Source organism: Peromyscus maniculatus, chromosome 23 (assembly GCF_049852395.1).
Source record: "Peromyscus maniculatus bairdii isolate BWxNUB_F1_BW_parent chromosome 23, HU_Pman_BW_mat_3.1, whole genome shotgun sequence".
Lineage (NCBI taxonomy): Eukaryota > Metazoa > Chordata > Mammalia > Rodentia > Cricetidae > Peromyscus > Peromyscus maniculatus.
In genome coordinates, this window is record NC_134874.1 from 53,783,694 (window position 1) to 53,807,531 (window position 23,838).

General features: G+C 43.1%; 1 long non-coding RNA gene across 1 annotated transcript; it reads left to right on the plus strand.

Moving 5' to 3' along the window:
* Nucleotides 1-900: 900 nt before the first annotated feature.
* Nucleotides 901-21,304, plus strand: LOC143270453 (uncharacterized). Its single transcript, XR_013047586.1, has 2 exons — nucleotides 901-1,207; nucleotides 20,661-21,304. It is a non-coding gene; the product is annotated as an uncharacterized LOC143270453 (long non-coding RNA).
* Nucleotides 21,305-23,838: the final 2,534 nt, after the last annotated feature.

The window sequence follows — 23,838 nt, forward strand, 5'->3', positions numbered from 1 at the left end:
TAGGGGCAAATGAGATGCCAGGAGGCAGAAAACAACAGAGGGCAACGTGGCCTGCCCACCTCTGCAGGAAGCTAGTACCACAGCAATGGCTGAAGAGAAAGGTGAGCTGGGGATACATAAGATGAAGCAAGATGGAGATGAGACGGGACGATGTTATATCAGCTGGCAAAGTAGGTCATTAGCCTCCATGTTCCCATCCTCAAACATCAACGCTTCCTTCCATCAAAACCAAAACAATAATAGTAAAAAGAAGACCCTCTGGCCTACTTAGAGTTACTGTTGCTGAGAGGAAACACCATGACCAAAGCAACTTGGGGAGAAAAGGGTTTATTTCAGCTTGCACTTCCAGGTTAACAACAGTCCATCACTAAGGGAAGTCACCACACAGGGCAGGGACTTGGAAGCAGGAGCTGATGCAGAGGCCATGGAGGAGTGCTGCTTACTGGCTTGCTCAGCCTGCTTTCTTATACAACTCAGGACCACCTGCCTGAGGATGGCACCACCCACCATAGCTGGGCCCTCCCCCATCAATTACCAATTAAGAAAATGCCCTACAGCCAGGCATTTTCTCAATGGAGGCTCCCTCCTTTCAGATGACTCTGGCTTGTGTCAAGTTGACATAAAACCAGCCAGGATACTGTACCACCACAAAGACCTCTGTCTCGTCGTGGACCCAGAAACACGGAGCCAGCTCTCTGAAACAGTTGACCCAAATACCTCCCTCCTTCTTGAAGTGGTTTTTGTAGGGAATTTCTTTGGTCACAGTGATTCAGCCTCACTAGGTCACACTCAGTCAAATCAGTCTTTACTGTGTTTTTTGGTTTTTTGAGACAGGGTTTCTCTGTGTAGCTTTGCACCTTTCCTGGAACTCGCTTAGTAGCCCAGGCTGGCCTCGAACTCACAGAGATCCTCCTGCCTCTGCCTCCCGAGTGCTGGGATTAAAGGCGTGCGCCACCACCGCCCGGCCAAATCAGTCTTTAAACAATAGTTTTCCCAACTGTTCTGGGCAAAAGTTAAGCATCCTATTGGAACAATGACAGAGGAGTAAACAAGATTCATTGAGGAGACACATCCTGAGCACATGAATGGGCTGGGCGCTGTGGATGACACTGAATTCGCAACTAACATATTGTTTATCCTATGTCCTCAAACAACCTATACTCTCTCAAGGAAGGAGATAAGAAAATGGACACATTCACTGCAGGAGGTAAGTACTGTGGCAGGGAAAGGCAGAGTGCTGAAGGGTCCTGAGTGTAGATGTAACCAACCGTCTTATTAAATAAGATACACAGAAACAATGTAAAAGAGAAAGCCGAGAAGTCAGAGCTCAGAGCTAAAATCTCACCCTTCCTCTTGCTGTCCCAGCTTCGCGAAAAGAGACCTACTTCCTGTCGGTTCGTATTTTTAAAGTATGTTGTTCTGCCTTCTCATTGGTTGTAAACCCAAACACATGACTGCCTCGTCACTGTCTGAATGTACAGCCCCCTAGGTCTTAAAGGCATATGTCTCCAATGCTGGCTGTATCCCTGAACACACAGAGATCTTATGGGATTAAAGGCGTGTGCCGCCACCGCCACACTCTTGCTATGGCTCTAATAGCTCTGACCCTGAACATACAGATATCTATGGGATTAAAGGCGTGTGCCACCACCGCCACACTCTTGCTATGGCTCTAATAGCTCTGACTCCCAGACAACTTTATTTATTAACATACAATCAAAATAATAATTCAGTACAATTAGATTATCACCACATTTCCCCTTTTCTATTTTAATAAAAAGAAAAAGAAAGCAAAAGGTTATAACTAACAAAAGAAAAACTATATACAAAAGTACAATAACTATATACAATATATACAAATAATAAATACCTAAACAGGTATTTGACAAATCAGAGAAAATAATTCCATTATCTATCCTATTTTGGTAAATCCAAGATGTATCTAATGCACTTTCTATCCTAATTAATTTTCAACTATAACTAACTAATCTTCAACCATAACTAACTAATCTTCAACTCCCTCAGAGACCCAAGAAGGGAATAATAGTAGCTAACAAAAATAAAAACAGGAAGTGCATGCAAGCAACTTCCAAAAAATTTTGTGAGTTGACAGAAACAGCCAGCTGCCTGGGCAGTCACCTGAGGTTTCTCCGCAGTGTTGGGGCATCATCTTCAGCCTATAGGCTTAGTGTATCTGACAGACTCATTTGTGAAGTAGGATGTACACAAGGTCAACAGTTCAACCTCACATTGGGTGAGAGCAGTCCACGTACCAGAAACACCTGAATTCCACTAGTGTCCTGTCATGATTCAGGATTTTAAATTCTGGAAATTGTTGACAGTTTTTTAATTCAGCTGTCCATTCTTCTTGGCTGTGTATATATGGCTTCATCTCAGCATCCCCTTCTTCTCCACATCCCTCTATTAAATGCCAGTCTACTTTTGAGAGGCATGAGCTTTCAGCTGCTGTTCCATTGTACAACAGAATCCATCGGCCCTCTGCCTGTTAAGCTGCCTTCGAAGAAAAGGGCACCGTACCTTTTCCGGATGCGAAGGCCACTTCAGGGATGGGGCCATATTGTCCTGGCCTCAGAAGATGCCTTTTGATAAAGCCATAACCACACTTGTTTTGGCAAGAATCAGTAGTCCCTTGTTTCGTGATCTGTCTGTCCATTTTGTCCTGTTGATTCGAGGATACTTTGTTGTCCAGTGGCTAACTTTTGCCAGAATGAAAGTTGACTCCATATGCAGTTTCTTCAATGCCCATATTTTCTCTAAAGTAGATTGGTACTGCCAGGAGCCGACATGTCTCAAAAAAGAAAAATTTTCTAAGTTATTAAAACATTGTAAATGTCATATTCTGTAGATCTCTGAAGGGTTTGAAGATGACCTGTCTAAAACATCTCTGCTCAATTTTTAAAACATATCTAATATGACTACAAGTTCTATTGTAATGTCTAACTACTAACTTTCATTTCTTTATATCCTAATAGTTGATAATAATAACATTCAAGGATCAGAAATTTGCATTACATTGTTAAATGGATGGAATAAATACAATTAGAAATATACATATAGCATTTTCTAACAATATCAGTTTCAAATTTGTATACAATATAAAACAATTCAATCCAATGTAAAGTATTTAAAACTAGTAATTGTCTTTTTCTTTTCTTTCTTTCTCTCTTTTTTTTTTTAAACAAGAACCTTAAATCTAATCTCCTTTGCTTAGCCTTTTTCCTAACCCTTGACAATAACTTGTAACCAACCCCCCTAAATACTGAAAATTATCCCAGACCCAAAACCCATTAAAAAGACCAAAAAACCACCCGCCCCACACCACCTCTTTGGGAATGTGGGCGTCGTATTCTTAAATTTGCTTCCTGCTGGGTATGGGCGAAGTTTTCTTTATCCTGAAAGAAAAATTTTAGGTTAATTGTCAAATTCTAGGAGAGGTAACTATATCCTTCATTATCCAGTCTGTGTATAATGCCAAAGTTGAGGGCTTATCTCAAGTCCTTATTCAAGTAGTCTTTGAGACTGGATCATCTCAGCTAGTCATCTCAAATTTGCTCTGAGCACCTTGTAGTTCAAAGCTGATCTATGGATGATGTTTGTCAGCTTAATGATATTATTATTGTCCACGTGGAATTGTTGTTGTTGTGGGGCCCCATCTTCTTTCTGGAGACTTCAGTTGATGTTAGGCCTGGCCATGATTTCCTGCAGAAAACTGATAAGAGACTCGAACACAAAAACATATATATGCAGCTAGCCTTTTTTCTAGAATTAGTTAGTACTCTATGTGACCATTCATATCTTAACAAAGTTTAAAATGTATATATATATATATATTAATCTTGTAAATTTTGATATAAAATTTATACTTTGAGAAAAGTTTAAAGAATCAGAATAGAATCAAAGAGTTGAGATTAGTAATAGAATAGTCCCTTAATTAATTTTGCTTTTGTCCTGTACCATAACAGAAGATGGCTCTTATTCTGGCATGATACAGGGAGTTTGCATTTTCCTTTTAACAACATACTTGATTTTAAAGAAGGAGAGAGCCATTCTCCAACTCCAAAGTCAGCTTTAAATTTTAATTGAACTGGGACTATTAGAAAACCAAGAGTGTTAAATCTTTAGAGAAAAGCAGAAACAAACATTTAGGAAGACATAAAATTTTTTTTAGATAATATATACCCATACACCGTTTCACTCTGTTTCTTGGGATAGATGATTTGTCCCTTTTCTTCAGTTGTCTCATTTGTCCAGTGTTCTTCAGATTCCTTAACCTTCATTCTCCTAAAAGACAAAAACAAAAACCTTTCCCCAAGACTAATTTTGGGGATGTTCCTTTTTGGCAAGTTATTATCTGATGAAATGAAAAGGCATGTTTTATTGATACAAGTTAGTTTAAATTGGATGTTCATGCTGGTTGATGAACTATCACCTCCTCTAATTAAGAGGTCTCTCTTGTTCAAATCGAACCTTTATCAATTTTGATGGTACCCACAGCTTATCTTCTCCTGTAGAAACAAAAGCAAAACCACGTCCCCAATGTAATACATACCCTGGTTTCCATTCTGAGGTCAGCACATCCTTAAAGTATATAGGCTGATTTAATTCTGTAGTTTTTTCTATTATCCAATGTCTCTCTGCAGCTGTTGTTCCTTTCTCATTGGCATTCAGAAAATTCAAAGTTAGAAGAGCATTATGCAGTCTATTTCTGGGGGTTTTTGTTACCCATTTCTGTTTATTTAGCATATCCTTTAGAGTTCTGTTTGATCTTTCTATAACTGCTTGACCTGTAGGATTATGTGGTATGCCTGTAATATGCTTTATATTGTAATAAGCAAAAAACTGTTTCATTTTAACAGAGACATATGATGGAGCATTGTCAGTTTTGATTTGTGCAGGTATACCCATGATGGCCATAACTTCTAGCAAATGAGTGATTACAGAATCAGCTTTTTCAGAACTCAAAGCAGTTGCCCATTGAAATCCTGAATAAGTATCGATAGTGTGGTGTACATATTTCAATTTTCCAAATTCTGCAAAGTGAAACACGTCCATCTGCCAGATTTCATTTCTCTGAGTACCCTTTGGGTTACATCCTGCTGGTAATGGCGTCTGATTGTAGAAGGAACAAGTAGGACATTTCTTTACTATTTCTTTGGCTTGTTGCCAGGTTATGGAAAAATCCTTTTTTAAACCTTTACTATTAACGTGATGTTTTTTATGAAATTCTGAGGCCTCCAGCACATTTCCTATCAATAATTTATCAATTTCATCATTGCCTTGTGCTAGAGGGCCGGGCAGACCAGTATGGGATCGAATGTGAGTTATATATAAAGGATGATTCCTTTTCCTGATTGTATCTTGTAATTGAATAAATAGTGAAGTTAATTCTGAAGCATCAGGGATAAATTCTGCAGTCTCAATATGTAACACCACTCTTTCAGCATACTGAGAGTCAGTTACTATGTTGAGAGGTTCTGAAAAATCCATTAATACCAACAGAATAGCATACAATTCTGATTTTTGAACTGAATTATACGGACTTTGAACCACTTTACTTAAATTTTCTGATTTGTAACCTGCCTTTCCTTCTTTGTTGGCATCTGTATAAAATGTACGAACTCCAGATATGGGTTTTTGCCGTACAATTCGAGGCAAGATCCAATCAGCTCTCTTTATAAGATCAATTCTATTGCTTTTGGGATATTTGCTGTTAATTTCTCCCAAAAAATTACTGCAAGCTCTTTGCCAAGGTTCACTTTCTGCCCATAATTTTTCAATGTCCTCCTTAGTTAATGGTACGACAATTTCTGCTGGGTCTATGCCTGCTAATTGACGAAGTCTCATTTTTCCTTTGTAAATCAAGTCAGAGATTTTTTCCACATAAGTTTTTAATTTTTTATTTGGTTTATTTGGTAAAAATATCCATTCCAATATAATATCTTCCCTCTGCATTAATATTCCAGTAGGAGAACGCCTAGAAGGTAAAATAACCAAAATGCAATCCAGCTTTGGATCAATACGATTCACGTGTCCTTCATGCACTTTCTTTTCTACCAAGGCTAATTCTTTCTCAGCTTCAGGTGATAATTCTCTTGGACTTTTTAAGTCCTTGTCACCTTCTAAGGTTTTGAACAAATTAGTCAGTTCATCATTTTTTACCCCAACAATAGTTCGTAGATGAGAAATATCTCCAAATAATCTTTGAAAGTCATTAAGAGTCTGTAGTCTATCTCTCCGAATTTGCACCTTTTGGGGTCTAATTTTTTGTAGCTCTATTTTATATCCTAAATAATTAATAGAATCTCCTCTTTGTATCTTTTCAGGAGCAATTTGTAATCCCCAGCAAGGCAAAATTTTCTTTACTTCTTCAAATATTATTTCTAAAGTATCTGCATTTGAGTCAGCTAGTAAAATATCATCCATATAATGATAAATTATAGATTTAGGAAATTTTTTACGTATCACTTCCAATGGTTGCTGTACAAAATATTGGCACAGAGTTGGGCTATTCAACATTCCCTGTGGGAGGACCCTCCATTGAAATCTTTTAACCGGTTGAGAATTATTATAAGTAGGCACTGTAAAAGCAAATCTTTCTCTGTCTTTTTCTTGTAAGGGTATTGAAAAGAAACAGTCTTTTAAATCAATAACTATGAGAGGCCATCCTTTTGGTAACAGAGTAGGCAAAGGCATCCCAGATTGTAGAGAACCCATTGGCTGAATTACTTTGTTAATTGCCCTAAGGTCTGTTACCATTCTCCATTTACCAGATTTCTTTTTAATAACAAATACAGGAGAATTCCAAGGGCTGGTTGATTCTTCAATATGCTGAGCATTTAACTGTTCTTCTACCAGCTCTTCTAAAGCCTGGAGTTTCTCTGTTGTTAAAGGCCATTGCTGGACCCATACAGGCTTGTCTGTTAACCATTTTAAAGGTAGAGCTGTTGGTGTCTTTGGAAGATCATCAGTTATTGTGCCCTGTTCTTGTATAATATGGATGGCTGGTGACCACTCATTAGAACAATATCTTCTAATATTTCTCTCAGTAACATGTGCTAGTTTATGATTTGTTTCTGAGATTGGAGGGATGTTAATCTGAGTATTCCATTGTTGCAACAAGTCTCGACCCCACAGGTTCATAGTTATGTTAGCCACATATGGTTTTAATTTTCCTCTCTGTCCTTCTGGACCTATACATTCGAGCCATCTTGCACTCTGTTTCACCTGAGATAATGTCCCAATTCCTAACAGTTGAACGTTTACCTCCTGAAGAGGCCAAGTTGGATGCCAAAATTCTGGTGCAATTATGGTAACGTCCGCACCTGTGTCTACCAGACCAGACAACAAAACACCATTTATTTTTATCGTTAATTTTGGTCTTTGTTCATTAATAGAAGTTTGCCAAAAAATTTTCTTTATGTTTTCTCCTGAATTTTCTATTCTCTCTGTTTCATCATTCTGACCAGCATGATTTATTCCAATAGGCATTTGGTTATTTAATCGCTCTCCAGAGCAGGCATTTCCTCTATGGCTGCCGGAAAGGTTTGAACTGGATTTGCACTGGGGGCCTGCCTGAGGCCCCTCTGGGAGTTTCCCGAAGACTGAGGCAAAGGATTACCCTGTCTGTCCTTTGTTGATCTACATTCGTTGGTCCAGTGTTTTCCCTTACCACACCTTCTGCATACTCCAGAAGGAAGGGGCATTCTGTTGCCATTGTTCCTTGAAGAAACATTGTTTCTGGAAATGACCTGTCTACAGTCCCTTTTCAAATGTCCTTGCTTTCCACATCCAAAACATCTAACACTCCTCAAACCTTTTGAAATTACTTCTCCTACCCATGTATCATCATGCTCATCAGCTTCAACATTAATTGTTTCTCTAATCCAATCTTCCATAGGTGCAGATCTTGCCCTTAATGGCCTGATTATTCTTTTGCATGCTGCATTCGCATTCTCAAAGGCCAAAGATTCAATTATTGCCTTACCAGCTTCTGAATCCGAGACCGTTCTCTTTACTGCTGAAGCCAGTCTTTGTAAAAAAATCTGTAAAAGACTCTTTTGGGCCTTGCTTCACCTTTGTAAATGACTCAGATTTTTTTCCTGGTTCCTCAACTTTGTCCCATGCATTCAAGGCTGCCGTTCAACATAAAATTAGGGTTTGGACATCATATAAACATTGTGCTTGTGCTGAAGCATATTGGCCTTCGCCCATAAGCTGATCCTGGCAAACTTGTACTCCTTTATCCCTCCATTGTTTTTCTATGTTTTTAGCCTCCTCCTTAAACCAAGTCAGAAATTGAAGTCTCTGGCTGGGTTCCAGAACACCTTGTGCGAGGTCCCGCCAGTCCTGTGGTACTATCCTATTATATGTTGACCAAGTGTTTAACATTTGCTTTACATATGGGGAATGCATGCCATAAGATACTATTGCTTCCTTAAACCTTTTTAAATCCAACATTTCAATTGGAGCCCAAGTATTTTGTGTAGCCATTTGATCAGGCATCTGCTGTACTGTTACAGGATAAATTAAGGGTGACTGTGTGAAAACAGGCTTTCTTTCTGCAACCTTATGATCCCGACTTGAAACAACTTCACTGTTAATTTCTTCTGTCTGAATTTTTACAGGTTTAACAAGTTCTTCTAACGCTGTTATCCTGGCACTTAAATTGACTATCTTTTTAAATATTAAAATGTGGATTATTATAGTGATGAGGTGCATAATTCCACCAATACTAATATTATATAGTTGTTCCATTGCCAGACTGCCTAAAATTTCGAACAAAAACCAATTTTCTTCCAATGTACACATAAAACCCATTTGTTTTTTAATGTGGAAAAAAATTCTCTTTTAGATAGTTTCCTTTAAAATATCTGATATATTATGACTTACCAAATCTGCGTAGAACAGTAGAAATCCGAGGGGATTTTCAAAGCAGCCACCTAGTGTCCCAGGTGTAAATCCAGAGAGAGAGAGAGAGAGAGAGAGAGAGGAAAGAGAGAACGCACAAGAAAGCGTAGCCGGCTAAAGCTTAAATGCAGCCACGTGTTCCCTCTTGTGCCGAGTCAAGGCTTGGGTCTGGCTTCCTTAAGCTTCGACCACGTGCGTTGGCTTTACAGGCAGGGCCCTGTTCGGCAGGGCAGGTCTGAGTTGTTTGTAGCACCGGCTTTAGGCAAGCTGCTCACAGACCTAGGCCCGGGCTAGAAGTTGCTACCCGGACTAGGACGCCAGCAGCTGGGACTAAGAAGCCGATCGCCGCCGGCCGCCGTGTGCCACCGCTGCCGCCGCCGCCGCCGCCGCCGCGGGCCGCCTGCCGCCCTTGCGGGAAAGCAGACCTGCCGCCAAGCCAAGCAGTTTTTAATGGATTCTTGTCACGTTGGGCGCCAGATGTAGATGTAACCAACCGTCTTATTAAATAAGATACACAGAAACAATGTAAAAGAGAAAGCCGAGAAGTCAGAGCTCAGAGCTAAAATCTCACCCTTCCTCTTGCTGTCCCAGCTTCGCGAAAAGAGACCTACTTCCTGTCGGTTCGTATTTTTAAAGTATGTTGTTCTGCCTTCTCATTGGTTGTAAACCCAAACACATGACTGCCTCGTCACTGTCTGAATGTACAGCCCCCTAGGTCTTAAAGGCATATGTCTCCAATGCTGGCTGTATCCCTGAACACACAGAGATCTTATGGGATTAAAGGCGTGTGCCGCCACCGCCACACTCTTGCTATGGCTCTAATAGCTCTGACCCTGAACACACAGATATCTATGGGATTAAAGGCGTGTGCCACCACCGCCACACTCTTGCTATGGCTCTAATAGCTCTGACTCCCAGACAACTTTATTTATTAACATACAATCAAAATAATAATTCAGTACAATTAGATTATCACCACACCTGAGGATCGAAGAGAAGTTGTCAGGGTAAGGAGAACATGGGCATGGGTATTCAAGAGAACTTGGCCCCTGGCAAAACAGAACAGAATTCACTGTGACTGGCACCCAAAGAATGAAGCAGTGGACTGAACTGGACAGATGAATCAGGCCTAGGTTAGAATAATATTTACAGTCCAGCTTGTAAAGGAGACTTTCTCCGCTAGGTCCCGGGGAGCCATTGATGGTTTTTAGAAAGATTTCTTTGGTGAGTGTACACCAGAGTGGTTGAACACAGAGTGTGATGTGCAGGATTATGATAGTAGCCCATGAGGAAGTTGAGTGTCTGGACAGACAAACAGAATGCAGGGGGCTTGCTTTGGTTACCTATAGAGGTGTAAAACACTCTAAGATGCACCAGCTTTTAACGACCATTGGCTAATTCTTTCTTGTGACAGGTAGGTCCTTCTGTGTGATGCTTTCAAGTGGGACGATGGGATACTCGGAAGGTTTAAAGCTGTTTCACCCACATGGCTGGTATCTGGCACAGGCCACTAGCCAGGAACTCAGCTTGGGCTTTTGCCCAGATGTCTCAGTTCTCCATATGCATGCCTCCAGGAGGCTACTTGGGCTTCCTGGAAAGCATGGTGTTGATTTTCAAAATGGCAAATTCTGAGAGTACAAGCACCCGCCAGCAAGTGCATAGAGACTCTTTCCATTCCCCACACATGCTAATGTCTTTTTGGCCAAATGTAGACAGGTGGTCAGTCCTACAGGGGCCCATGTAGGGTGTGAATACCAGAAGGCGAAGTTCACAAGGGCCACCAAAGTCTGTCCCAGGGATGGAGAGGAAACTGGTGGTGGAATGCTTCAATTTGTGTCAACTTTACTGAGTTTGTGAGGCATTCCTTTTTTTTTTTTTTTTAAAGAATGTGTGTTTAATATTGCATGTAGGTAAAATCTTAAAGGTTTATTTGTTTTTATTTTATGTGTATGAGGATCTGCCTGCATCTATGCTGTGTACTATGTCTGTATATGCAGTCCAGCAGAAGCCAGAAAAGGGCATCAGATCCCCTGGAACTGGAGTTCCAGATGGTTGTGAGCTGCCATGTGGGTGCTTGGAACCAAACCCAGGTCCTCTGCAGGAGCAGCCAGTGCTCTAACCACTGAGCCATTTCTCCAGCCCCTGTGAGGGTGTTTCTGGAACTGAAAGACTCAGTGAGGCGAATGCCTTCTTCAGTATGAGTGGATTCCATCCAATCTGTTGAAGAACCGAGTTAAAGCAAAATCCTAAAACAAGGGAAGTTTTTCTTTCCCTGACAGACTATATTAAAATTGGGCCATCATCCTTCTGCCTTTGAGTTTGAACTCTAATTAGAATTTACATAGTTGGGATTTTAGCACCTCAGGCTTAAACTAGACCATCAGTTCTGCTGGGTCTCTTTAACCTCCATAATTATATGAACCGATTGCTGATAATAAAACTACATAATGTACCAATTCCCGATAATAAAGCTGCATGCACTGTGGTGCACTATGGACACACACACACACACACACACACACACACACACACACACTCACACGTCTAACTTTGAGCCTCTCTTCTTGCTTCCGCTCCTGGTGTTCACCCACTGCTCCAGGCTGCTCTGTAGCATCTCCAGGGTTGACATTTGGCTGGCCTTTCCACAAATGTGAACAGGAAGTGGATGGGTTGGGGACTGTGGTGGGACGATATTGCCTGAAAGACAGGCATACCACTATAAAAATGTCAGCGTCTATCTTATACCCTGCCTTCCAAAACATTGAGCTACGATGTAATATTAATTTTGAGCAAATAGATGTCACTATTTAGTGATTTTTGAAAAAGAGACCTTGACTGAAAATCTATAGGCACTATGTCACTTTGTGGTTTGAAATTCTAAAGTGTGAAAGTGAAGTCAGGGTGAGGGAAGAAAGCCAGAACGGAGACAGTTACAAGGTCAAGGTGCTTCTGCTTAACAGGACCGAACATGGCCTCTGTTGCCATAATGAATGTGACTTCTGAGCTCCAGCTAATTGGTCCCTGTGATCCCTTGATTCTCTCAGGGTGACCAAATGCTTAGATAAGATGTTAATATCTGCATGCTGCAAAAACACTTCAAATATAGTCTGCCTTGCTACCAAAGAATTGCCCAAGTAATTCTCTGTCCCAGCTCCAGGCCTGTGCCCTTTCCATACATCAGTAGAAGGGGGCAGTTGTGGAAACCTCCACACATATGTCCTGGGAGAGTGAAGTACTACATGGAATAGTGTTAAAACAGTTGCATGTGTAACTGAAATCCTTTGTAAAAATGATTACATAAAATTTATGAGGTTTTAAATTAAAAAAAAAATTACATCACTTCCCCTCTCCATTTTCTCTCTCTGTTCCTTCCCAGCAACCATCCATCAAATTCTTCCCATGACTCCCCACTCTCAAGTTGATAACCTCTTTTTTATATTTGTTACACATGCACAGGCATGCACACACACATGCACACGTACACGTATGCACATATATATATATATATGTGTTACCAGTGTTCTCCTGGGTCACTTGACGGCCGAGTGAGGTTGACTGAAGCATTCTCTCATGAGTGTCCTCTACCATCTGTGACAGAAGTCCTCCTCACATTTTCATCCTCAGATCCATTCCTTTGGCCCAAGCTTTCCCTCTAGAAGTCTCCGTCACCTTTGGTGACAAAGCCATACGCCTGATGCAGAGCACTGGAGATATGATGGGTAGTGGGAACCTCCTCCATCTTTGAGATGTCCATCCTTCTATCTTGAGTTGGGATCTCTTTGAATGTGTTTCATGCTATTCTGTATAGAGTGCCCTTTTCTCTCCAAGGAGAGCAGACTGCCTTTCATGAGCTTGAGAAAAACCATTCCTGGAGGCTTTCACCTTTTCCAACAGCAAAATACTCCTGGCCCCGGTGACGGAGTAAAGACGACTGTCACCAATCCCACCCAGCTCTGTCCCCGCCCCCCATTTTCACAGCTACAATTAGTAGTAATTGGGCACAGAGAATCAAGAAAACTTGTCATGGAATTTCCATCTCAGGAAAGATGTCTAGCACGCTAGAGTAATGACTCAGTCGTTAAGAGCACTTGCTGCTCTTCCAGAGGTTCCAAGTTCAGTTCCCAGCACCTACGTGATAGCTCACAACCATCTGTAATTCCGGCTTCAGGGAATCTGGTGCCTCTGGCCTCAGCAGGCACTGCACCTATGTGCACATACCTGCACACCTACACATAATTAAAAATAATAAAAACCTCACAAAGAGAAGATGTCTAACCTCTCTGTGGTACCCAAGAGCAAATCACATCTGTTCACATGTGTTTAAACCCTGTGACATGACTCACCATCAGCAAGTCCTATGAAGTTCAATAGGTAGGAAGCCATTGACGAAAGTCTGTCTCCCTACTCAGAATTTCTATGTAAGAAGCAGTAGCTAAAGCAGTGTATAAAGGAGCCGGAGCTTGGTATAAGAGTACCTTTTGGAACAGATTGTCTTATTCAAGGCAGTCCCAGGAAGCCAGCTGCTCAGACTGCACCCAACCCAAATGGAATCAATGCCTTGCTGTAACCCAGCATGCTGTCTCTGTGTCTTACTTCGTCTGGTCCCTGGACTGCCCACATGGCAGCATAAAACTCTCAGACATCTGGTTCTGAGGTCTCTTGATTGCTTAACTGTGCTAAAATGAATTCTATTTAAATTTATCGGAAGGTTTTCTTTTAACACTAAGGGAACATTGCATTCAAACCCACCCATGTGACATTTTAAACATAAAATGTTTGGACATTTTAATTTCCAAGATCTAGTTTTTTGTTTTTGTTTTTTGTTTGGTTTTGTTTTGGGGGTTTTCAAGACAGGGCTTCTCTGTGTAGCCTTTGCTGTCCTGAAACTTGCTCCATAGACCAGGCTGACTTTGAACTCACAGAGATCCTGCCTGCGCCTCTTGAGTGCTGGGATTAAAGCACACACCAGTACACCCAGATTCCAAGGTCTAGTTTTATAAAATAGAAAAGGAGAAGAGCTTTGTATTTGTAAATACATAACAAGATGTTGTGATTCAGTACTGCAGAGAGCAAAATTCTCTACTGCTGTCTGGCTTATGGGAGGGTAGACAGAGCCATCCTTTGTCACTAGTAAGAGGTTTACAGTGGTGTCAGAAGATACTGGACTATGAAAGTTAACACCTAATTCCCCAATAGCAAATCCTCAGTGTAATGTAAGGTTGCCATTTCTCCCCACTGGACTGAAGAGTGAAGATGTTTACTTAAACATTACCTTAGTCATTCTGGACTACTATAACACGTTACTGTAGGCTGCGTGGTAGAAAAAACAAAAAATCCTCAGTTCTTGATATTGAAAAACCCAACTGAGCGTTTCTGGATGGCCGGGTTTTTGTGAGGCACCCGTTTGGGCTATCTCCTTGTACCTCACACGGTAGAAAGAGCGAGGAAATTCTCCGAAGTCTCTTTCATAAGAACACTGACCCCATTCACAGTGGCTTCTGCCCCATGACCTCGTTTCCTGTCATTCATAAGATTTCATCATCTATCATCATTGACTGGGCATGGGATTTTGACATAAGAATTCTGTTGGGAAGGGCAACACCAACATTCAGTTCATTATAAACATCTAAATACATGTTCATCACATGATATGGAATTAGAATCACCAGCAAATACCAAAACACACATTTCCCCATCTGGACAAAATTAGGAGAAACTGTAGGAAGTACAAAATGCATCAGGTGTCCAATCCCCCCACAGAGGCTTCACTCTACCTTCCTTAATGGAAAAATATGATCAGAACACCCATCTCCCAAAAACAGAAGACAGTGACCAGGTTTCCCAGAAAAGGTAGGAGAAACAGTTATTTGCGTTTAGAACTCATGATCTAATCTCACTTTCTGAATATACCCTGACATGAAAGATACAGTTTTGGTTCCAACATCATTATAAACCCTTTTCCTCGCAAATGCGTACAGCATCCTCCCGGTTGTATTTTGAATGTTCCTGGCACCATCCAAGTATGTCCTCCAACTTCCTGCCCGTGAGGTAGGAATCTTGTGTTTCCATTTACCTGCTGTTTCTTTTCTGCAAAGCTTTCTGAAGCTTGGCCCCTCGCAATGAGAGAGTAACAAAGATGAGAACTGTTGCCATCGATCACTTCTAGAGAAAGCAGAACCTCTTCGCGCCTCCCAGGATCGATCTGTTCTCCCGCATCTCCGAGAAAGCAGCAGGCAGGAGTCAGAATCAAGGCAGGGGAGCAGATCGATGCAAAATGAAGGCGCAGTCTGTGAATGTGATTGTGTGTTGAGAAGCAGGATGCTCCCTGAACTAGTTCATGCTGGTAACTTGCTTATTGGGCCTTATTAACAGCTCCCTAGGTGGCCCATAAAATTCAGATTTTCCACTTAAATGTACATTTCTATCCCCATGTAGAGAATTTAGCTGTCATGTGTCACATCGTTTCTATGATTCAGACTCTGTCAGAAGAGGCCGTGGTCTGCGCAGCATCCCGAGGCTTTAGCTAGAGCTCTCAGAAGACAGAGCAGAGAGCTGGAATGCAATGCCATCCGTCGGGTCACATTGTTGGATTGCTGCTACCTGTTTCCACCAAGATAAAGCTATGCCCCATTTGTAACTTTGTGACTGGAGTTTTAGGCGAAGAGCCTGGGCGCTGGAAGCCCCAGCAGGCTGCGCTTCGCCCGCTCTCCCCCGCCCCCAAAATCCTCGACACACCAATTACAGATGGTGAAAAGCAGAGAAAGGGGCGTGTGCGAAGTGGCCAGTGGGGAGAGGAGCAACTGTTTCTGCAGAACTACGGCCGCGGGGTTTCGGTTTCAAGAGCTGGCGAGGGGTAGACTTCATTCGGCGGTTCTGCCTGCTTACGACGATGACGTCTCACCCTCTCTGACTCCTCCTGCCTCAGCGCAGGATCTGCCCTGCAGGGCGATCTGAGGGGCTCTCAGAACTCTGTGAAATCTCTCCAGGGCAACAAGTGCCTCCCTCCCCTGGCTGTCGCCAGGCCTTCGTGCCTTTCCTCATCCTAGCATGAGATGCCCAGCGGAAATGTTAATTCTTTGGGGGTCCTCAATCGTATGACGGCAGCAGGGAGGGGTACAGGTGTGTCCCTTCAGAATCTCTCCGCTCCTGCCAGGGTGGTTACAGTCCTCCTCTTTCTGTTTTTAGTCCTCAACTTTGAGGAGTTTCGGTGATATATTTTTACCTTATATGAAAATTCTTAAAATGCATCATTCTCTGAAATCAATACTACAAACAGAATACAAGTTGGAGCCAAGATGAGGAGACCCTTAGCTCGTGTTAAGAGAGTGTGAACAAGAACCTCTTTCTTTATAACCTTTTGGCTTTAGTACTTTTGGAAGGGTCAGCACGAGCATCCAATCACCCTTTACATGTATGACATGGCTTTTCTCTCTCCTGGTGAGACTTAACAACTCAGCACATTTTCTGCTACATACAGAGTGAGCTAACCCAGAGTCTGAATGCAATCATTGGGAGGGCTGTGCTCTTCTGTAATTTCATCATAAAAAGAGGATCAAATGTAAGATCTTTGACAAACATACATAGCTGTCATTTTCTGTTTTACAACATTAGTAAAAATCATACACATATGATTAAAATATATTACATATCATAAATATATTTATAGTATATTATATAATAAAATCACATATATGATTTTATTAGGGTAAATACACACATATATGGATTTTGGATGTATATCATTTATATATATTTTGCTTAACCTAAAGCCTTTATCCTTAAAGGAAAGGTTAAGTGTGTAGAAGTGCAAAAACAGAGCACTAGCACTTTCCAGTCGCATGGCTAATCAGAAGTGCTTCTGGAAGTGAATGTGAACAGCAGTCTCCGACAGAACGCAATCAAGGACTCCAAGTTTCTCATAAGTGGTCAGGTCCTAATCCAATCAATCATGACTCTTTCAGTTTTAAATACAATGCAGAGAAAAATGACTAAGATTGAATTATAGGGAAATTTTCTGCTGAAAGTAATTCCTCCCCCAAGTTTCTGGACGTCTGACCCCCTCACTCCCACATAGACACACACATATAAAAATAGAAGCTAAAGATAGATCTGTAGGAGAAAGACCACAGAGTGATTGGTTATCTTTCTGAACCCGAGTGGCCTCACTGAATATGATATTTTGCAGTTCCATCAATTTTCCTGCAGATTGCATGATTTCGTTTTTCTTTATGGTTGGATAAAATCCCATTGCACATATAGACTGCATTTCCATTATCCATTCATCGTTTGATGGACAGCCAGGCTGGCTTCATTACCTTGATACCATGACAGGAACAGCAGTGAACAGTGAACACACATGCGAAGTGTCTCTGGTGGGATGTACAGTTCTTTGGCTAGACTGATGGAGTGGTACCGGTCATTTGATAACCCCAGTTTAGTTTATTGAGGGCCTTCTGCATGGATTTCCACAACGGCTACACCACTTCACATCCCATTGGCAGGAGGAAGCGTTCCTTTTTCCCCACACACCCTCCAGCATTTGTTATCATGTCAGGACAGGAACTCAAGCAGGGCAGGAACCCGGAGGCAGGAGCTGATACAGAGGCCACGGAGGGCACTGCTTACTGACTTGCTCCTCATGGCTTACTTAGTCTGCTTTCTTATAGAACCCAGGACCACCAGCCCAGGGACGGCACCACCCACAATGGGCTGGGTCCTCCCCCATCAATCACTGATTAAGAAAACGCCCTCCAGCTGGATAATATGGAGGCCTTCTCACAGTTAAGGTTCCCTCCTTTCAGATAACACTAGTTTGTGTGTCAAGTTGACATAAGACTAGCCAGCACAGTTGATGAGAAATTCATGCCTTTTTATCTGTTTCCAAAGAGCTGTTGATTTTATTAACTGATTCCACTGCTTTAATTTTTACAATCATTTTAGTACTTACCTTTCCAAGACTTTCTTACTAATTCTTGTGTGTGTGTGTGCGTGTGCGTGTGCGCAGACTCTTGTGTCTTGGGAGGCAGCGTTGTGGCACAGATGTCCCATTTAGAGCTGGGCAGTCCATGCTCCCTCATTCTTCGCACACTGGTCGTTTGCAGGTTTCCCTGTTAATCTCTATCCACCGCAGAAAGCAGCTTTCCTGACGAGGGTGGGGAGATGTGTTCATCCTCTGTTAAACACACAGCTGGGGTTTATTGTTCCTGCTTCAGCTCTCATACTATAAACATGTATCGTTTCTATGGTCTGTTTGGGGACATGTTTTTCACAGGTTGCCAGCAATTTCATGTTTAGCACATGTTTCATGTTTCATGTTGAGCACAGCCCCTAAGCAACACGCTGAAGGTTGTGTTAAGTTCCTAGGTGTGGGGGAGACTGACGAGCCTCGTGGAGAAAATACATTGTTAGAAAAGCTGCATTTCCATGTGATTTTTAGCGGCCTGGAAAGACGGTGGAGATCACCGTGGCTCTTCCAGAGGACTTGGTTTTGACTTGAAGCATCCACGTGGTAACAACTGCCTGCAACTTCAGTTCCAGGGCATCCAACACCCTCTTCCGGCCTCTGTGGGCACCAGACATGCAAATGGTGCCCAGATACACACGCAGGCAAAACCCTCATACACATACAAGAAAAGATAAATGTAACATAATTAAACTACTATAATTATCTCGGACAAGCAAATTACTGCAGTGTCATCCCGGGAACTGGTCAAATAATCTTACTTTGCTCTCTATCACAGTCTCAAGAGATTATGGACAGAGGTAATACTCGAACCCACGTAGTCTGACTCCCATGATCATGTGGCTGTTGTGTCCTTTATACTCTAAATCAGAGTCTAAAGTCAATTCATAGGCCTGAACATTTTTATAACAAAACTAGAGAGTAGGGCTGGAAATGGCGTTCAGTGGCAGAGAGCCCTTTCTTACCCAGCATGCACCAAGCCCCGGGTTTGGTCCTCAGTACCATATATACCCGAGCATGCGTGCACACGCATACACAGGTAAAAATTAATAAGAAAGCCTTGGAAAGGTAAATACTAAAATGACTGCAAAAATTAGTGGAATCTATTAATATCAACAGCTGTTTGGAAAGAGAGGAGAAAAGTCATGAATTTCTTATAAACCTAATAAAAAAAAAGAAAAGAAAAATGCCAGCATAGTCACAAAGGAGTCACGACTCGTGTGGAGGAGGCAGAGATCATTAGAAGATGCGATGTTTTGCAATACTGAGATTTATGCCCTCCACATTCCCAGGAAGCCTCACTAACCCATGTCGTGGGGACACGGTCCTTAGAGGAAGAACAGTTGAAGTGTAATCTCTAGTGTGAACTCTCACCCAGGACGCCTCATATCCTCACGACAAGAGGACATGTGGACAGAAAGACGTATGAGAAAGGGAAAACGGTGAAGAGAAAGGAGAGGATGGCCATGGGCAAGGCACAGAGAGAAGGGAGCCTGGGACAGAGCCACAGCCCCCAGGGGAACCAGCCTGACAACATGGGACTTGTCACTCTAGAGAGGCCAGACGTTGTTTCTGTTGCTTAAGCCACTCAGCGACTCCTTGTTCCCTAGGTCTAGGGAACGGTCTCCTTCCTCTCAATGTATTCCTGTTTTGGGTCTCAATTGTTTTTGAGATAGGGTCTCACTGTGTAGCCCTGGCTGTCTTAGAGCTCACTATGTAGACCATGCTGGCCGTGAACTCACAGAGATCCCCCTGCCTCTGCCTCTTGAGTGCCCAAATTAAAGGCTTGTGCTACTACACCCAGCTCAGTCTTTCTAAATCTTCAATTAACTAATTTATTTTTAAGTGTGTGTGTGTGTGTGTGTGTGTGTGTGTGTGTGTGTGTGTGTGTGAGGGTTTGTACACCTGAGTGCCGATGTCCGCAGAGACCAGAAGGCTTGCATCCCCTGAAGCTGGAATTATAGGAGGCTGTGAACTGCCTAACATGAGTGCTGGGAACCAGACCTGTACAGGCAGTGTGTGTTCTTGATCACAGTGCCATCTCTCCAGCCCCAATATGCTTGCAGTCTCGGTATGGAAAGGCGGTTCTCCACTTTGTCATAACTGAAGATCGCTCTGGCTCTGCCTGTAGGACGGGCAATCAATCTCCCCCAGACTTTCCTATGCACGCTGCATTTGAAACCATTTGGATGTAACCAAGGTCAATAATACATCCTTCCTTTAAACTCCCGGCGTTTCCCTGTTGAGGAGGCCTTGTGAATCCACAGTCGCTTTTATTTACAGGTGGAGTTTGAAGGGCTGGAGAGATGGCTGTGTGGTTAAGGGCACGCACGTATTGCTGTCCCAACATGAGTTGGGTTCTCGGCACCGAAGTCCTGTGGTTCACAACTCCCTGTAACTCCGGTTACAGAAAGGAGGCCTGCCATCTGTGGCCTCCCAGGGCACCTGCCCTCACATGCATATAGACGTAATTTGCGATAATAAAGTCAGTCTTTAAGAACAGACTTTGATAAGGAAAGAGGCAAACTGTAGGTCAAAAGCAAATATGAGGCCCAGTATCTACCGAGAAAGAGGGAGGCTTTTCTAGGCTGGAGGGGAACAGCCTAGAAAAGCCTCTAGGGTGGCTGGGGTTGTTTGCTCTAGGGAGCCTCTGGAAGGCTCCGGGAGCCACGCCCCTTCTTCATCGGTGAGTTTTGTTGTTTTGCTTCCTCAAAGCCAAGTGTGAGAATGAATGCCTGTCTGAGAATAAGAACTCTTTGTTCTTCCACAGACTCTCCCTGAGAAACCCGAAAGCAGATGCAATACCTGGACTTGGACATTCAACCCAAGTAACACATCTCCCCCGATTCCTTGCTCTTGGGACCTGCTGAGTGCAGCCAACTTGCTGTGACCAACGTTGGTGATCAAGGCGGTGACCACAGCTACCAAGATTTCCAAGCTGGAAAGAGTGTGGTAACCTCCGGCACAGTGCACAAGAGCTCCCCACTGGCAGAAGCAATCCTCAGGTCAGGCCTAGGTCAGACCTCAGAAACTATGTACCTTCATCTGTGGGGGTGTGTGAGTCAGAAGAAGACAATGAAAATGACCAGACAGATATCTTAGGCTGTCTCCACAAGTTTGCTGTGACCCTCCCAGATTCCATGAGCAAAACTGACCTGGAAGAATCCTGTTGCTCAAAGCGAGTAGAAACAGCACGTTCGGTAAGAATAACTGGGGTTGGTCCGCGGTCAAGAAGACCTGTCCAAGGCCCGGCTGACCTTAAGAAGACAGATCACCTGTCTTGCATCCGTGCTGTGTGGCCCGTTCATTATGCATCACAGCTACTTCAGAGAGGTTCTGCTACACCATCATGCTTTTCAATCTCCTGCCGTGCCTGGCACTTAAGAGCTAGCCAAATATTAAGGATGTAAGAGACAGGAGTGAGCTGTTTGGTATATGCTCTTCCCATTCTCTCTCTCTCTCTCTCTCTCTCTCTCTCTCTCTCTCTCTCTCTCTCTCTCTCTCTCTCTCTCCCTCTCCCTCTCCCTCTCCCTCTCCCTCTCCCTCCCTTCCTCCCTCCCTCCCTCTCTCCCTCTCCCTCTCTCTCTCTCTCTCTGTACCCCAAAGAATGGGGACTTCCTCTGGAATTCTGGGTGGAGGAGCTTGTCCGACCGCCTTATAGAAGGAGTCTGAAGCCCAGACAATGGTGTGGTGAGAAGTACCATAGCTTGGTCAGGGCCACTTAGATGTGAGCACGCTTAGCCATCTAGTTTAATCTCACTTCCGGACCTAGAAGATGGACGTCGGGTGTTCACCGCATCTCTGTGTCCCACTTCTCAATGTAGCCATACTGAGTAAATCTCCCTTTCCTGCTTTCCACTTTTAATTTGACTCTTAATGGATTTGTGGAGCCAAGACCTTGACAGAGATTCACACACAGGAAAGTTGTGAACTAATAGTTTGACCTTTGGCAATGGTTTGGTCTGGGATCATAGCTGGCACCCGATTGGGCTGGACATGGAAAATAGACTGGAGAATCCTCTCCCCACCTCATGGCCAGGAAGCCAGAGACAGAAAGAAGAGAAAGCCAGGTTTCGCTACCCATTTTGCATGCCCCCTCTGACCTAAGGTGTTCTCATAAGACTCCTAAACATTCTCCCACATCTTCCAATAACACCATCCTGGCAACCAAGAATTCCATGCCTAGATCTCTGGGGAATACCAGCATCCAACATCCAAGCCACAGAAGCGGCAGAATTCATTTCAGAAATCTCCATGGGCTGACCCAGTGAGCTAACTCTCACAAGATGAAAGTCATCAGGAGGGTCAGTTCTGTGAGGCTGAGCAGGTACAATGAAATCATCACAGTGACAGGAGGTGATCTGGAGATGTGGCTTTGACGACAGCACCTGGGGAGAGAAAGACCTGCATCCCGGTCAACATGTTCTGCGGGGATGAAAACTGGGATGTAAATACTGGTCAGTATAATAAGGGCACAGAAGCAAGCCACCAGAGAGAAGGAGATAACTGCCCACTCATGCCCACACCTGCACCCCACATCAGGTCTGCTGCTATATTTGATGAGCAAAATGAGCTGACCGGAGCATGTTCAGTAGGGAAAATTGCAAACCTTTTCACATGAAGAGAGTTTGGTAAACCAAGAGAAGACACGGCCTACTAAGATGATTTGGGCCACAGCAGCTACTTCAAATGACACGAGGAGGAATCAAACCAGTTCTGTGTGGCATAGCCACTCCGATAGACAAAGACAGAAGCTCCAGGGCATAGATCTTAATGTGATATGAAACTTTTCAATAGTCGCATATGAACTAGCACTTCCTGTCATTCTCACAGTCGTGGCCTGGCAGGCCCGTCAACCACCCACTTCAGAAAATTTGAAATCTAGCAAATCACGTGCATTAGGCTGACACTCTGACAGAAGTCATAATGCAAAACCGAATGCATGGGACGGGCTGTTTAAAAGCCATACGGGGCTGCAGAGCCGCACCACGGCAAGCGCAACAGAAGGCCTGGGAGACGCCGCCCTGCGTAAAGTCCTTGCTGCCCAAGCATGAGGGCAGCCAGTTTGATCCTCAGAACACACATTTAAAAAAAAGCCAGGAACAGTGTCACATGCTTGTCATCCCCACTCCGTAGCAGTAAATAAGGCAGGTCCCCAGGCCAGCCAGTCTATCCTAATCAACAGCTCCAGGCCAAGGAAAAGTATAAAAACCAAGACAGATGGCACCCAAGATTTCCTCTGCCCCCCGCAACAGAGGCAAACCCCATTCCCATACACACACATGCAAAAACAGCAACAGAAAACCTCAAACAAAGAGTGAAAATGCCAGAGGCGCCTGTAGTCAAGAGCGGTGCTGGCAGTGGACGCCAATGGAAGAATTAGGAAATAACACATTGTACTCATTTTAATAGCATCTTCTAAAAAGTAGAAATACGGCTGACAGTAAAAACATTCCTAGGCCATTTGGAAACTTAATTTACTTAGTTTATTTTTGTTTTCTGCCCTTAAGTCTCCCACCAGGCCCATGGCAGGATGTTCATGGGCAGAAGCCATCTGCATCTGCCCGACTGTGGCCAGTGTGTTCCCACCTGAAGAACTAGACTTATAGGATCTTTGAGGGCAGCATTTCTTTCCAGAGAGCTAGTGGGCTCAGCAGCAGGTCCCTGGAGCCTAGCAGCGAGCTGTTAATTCCGACCATTTTCATCGGCATGGTATCTCTGGTCTCAAAAAACAAACACACAAACAAAAAACAGGTACAAAAATATCCCTAGTCCCTCTTTCAAATCTAACTCTTAAACGTGAGCTTCTTTTAGGACAATGCTATCCATGTATTTATGAACACAGGAGAGGGAGAGACGAATTAAAGCCATGGATGAACTGAAAATAATAGAGTGTCCTCTCAATAGCTTCAGTAATAGCCGGATGTCATCAAAAGGTCACCATGGCA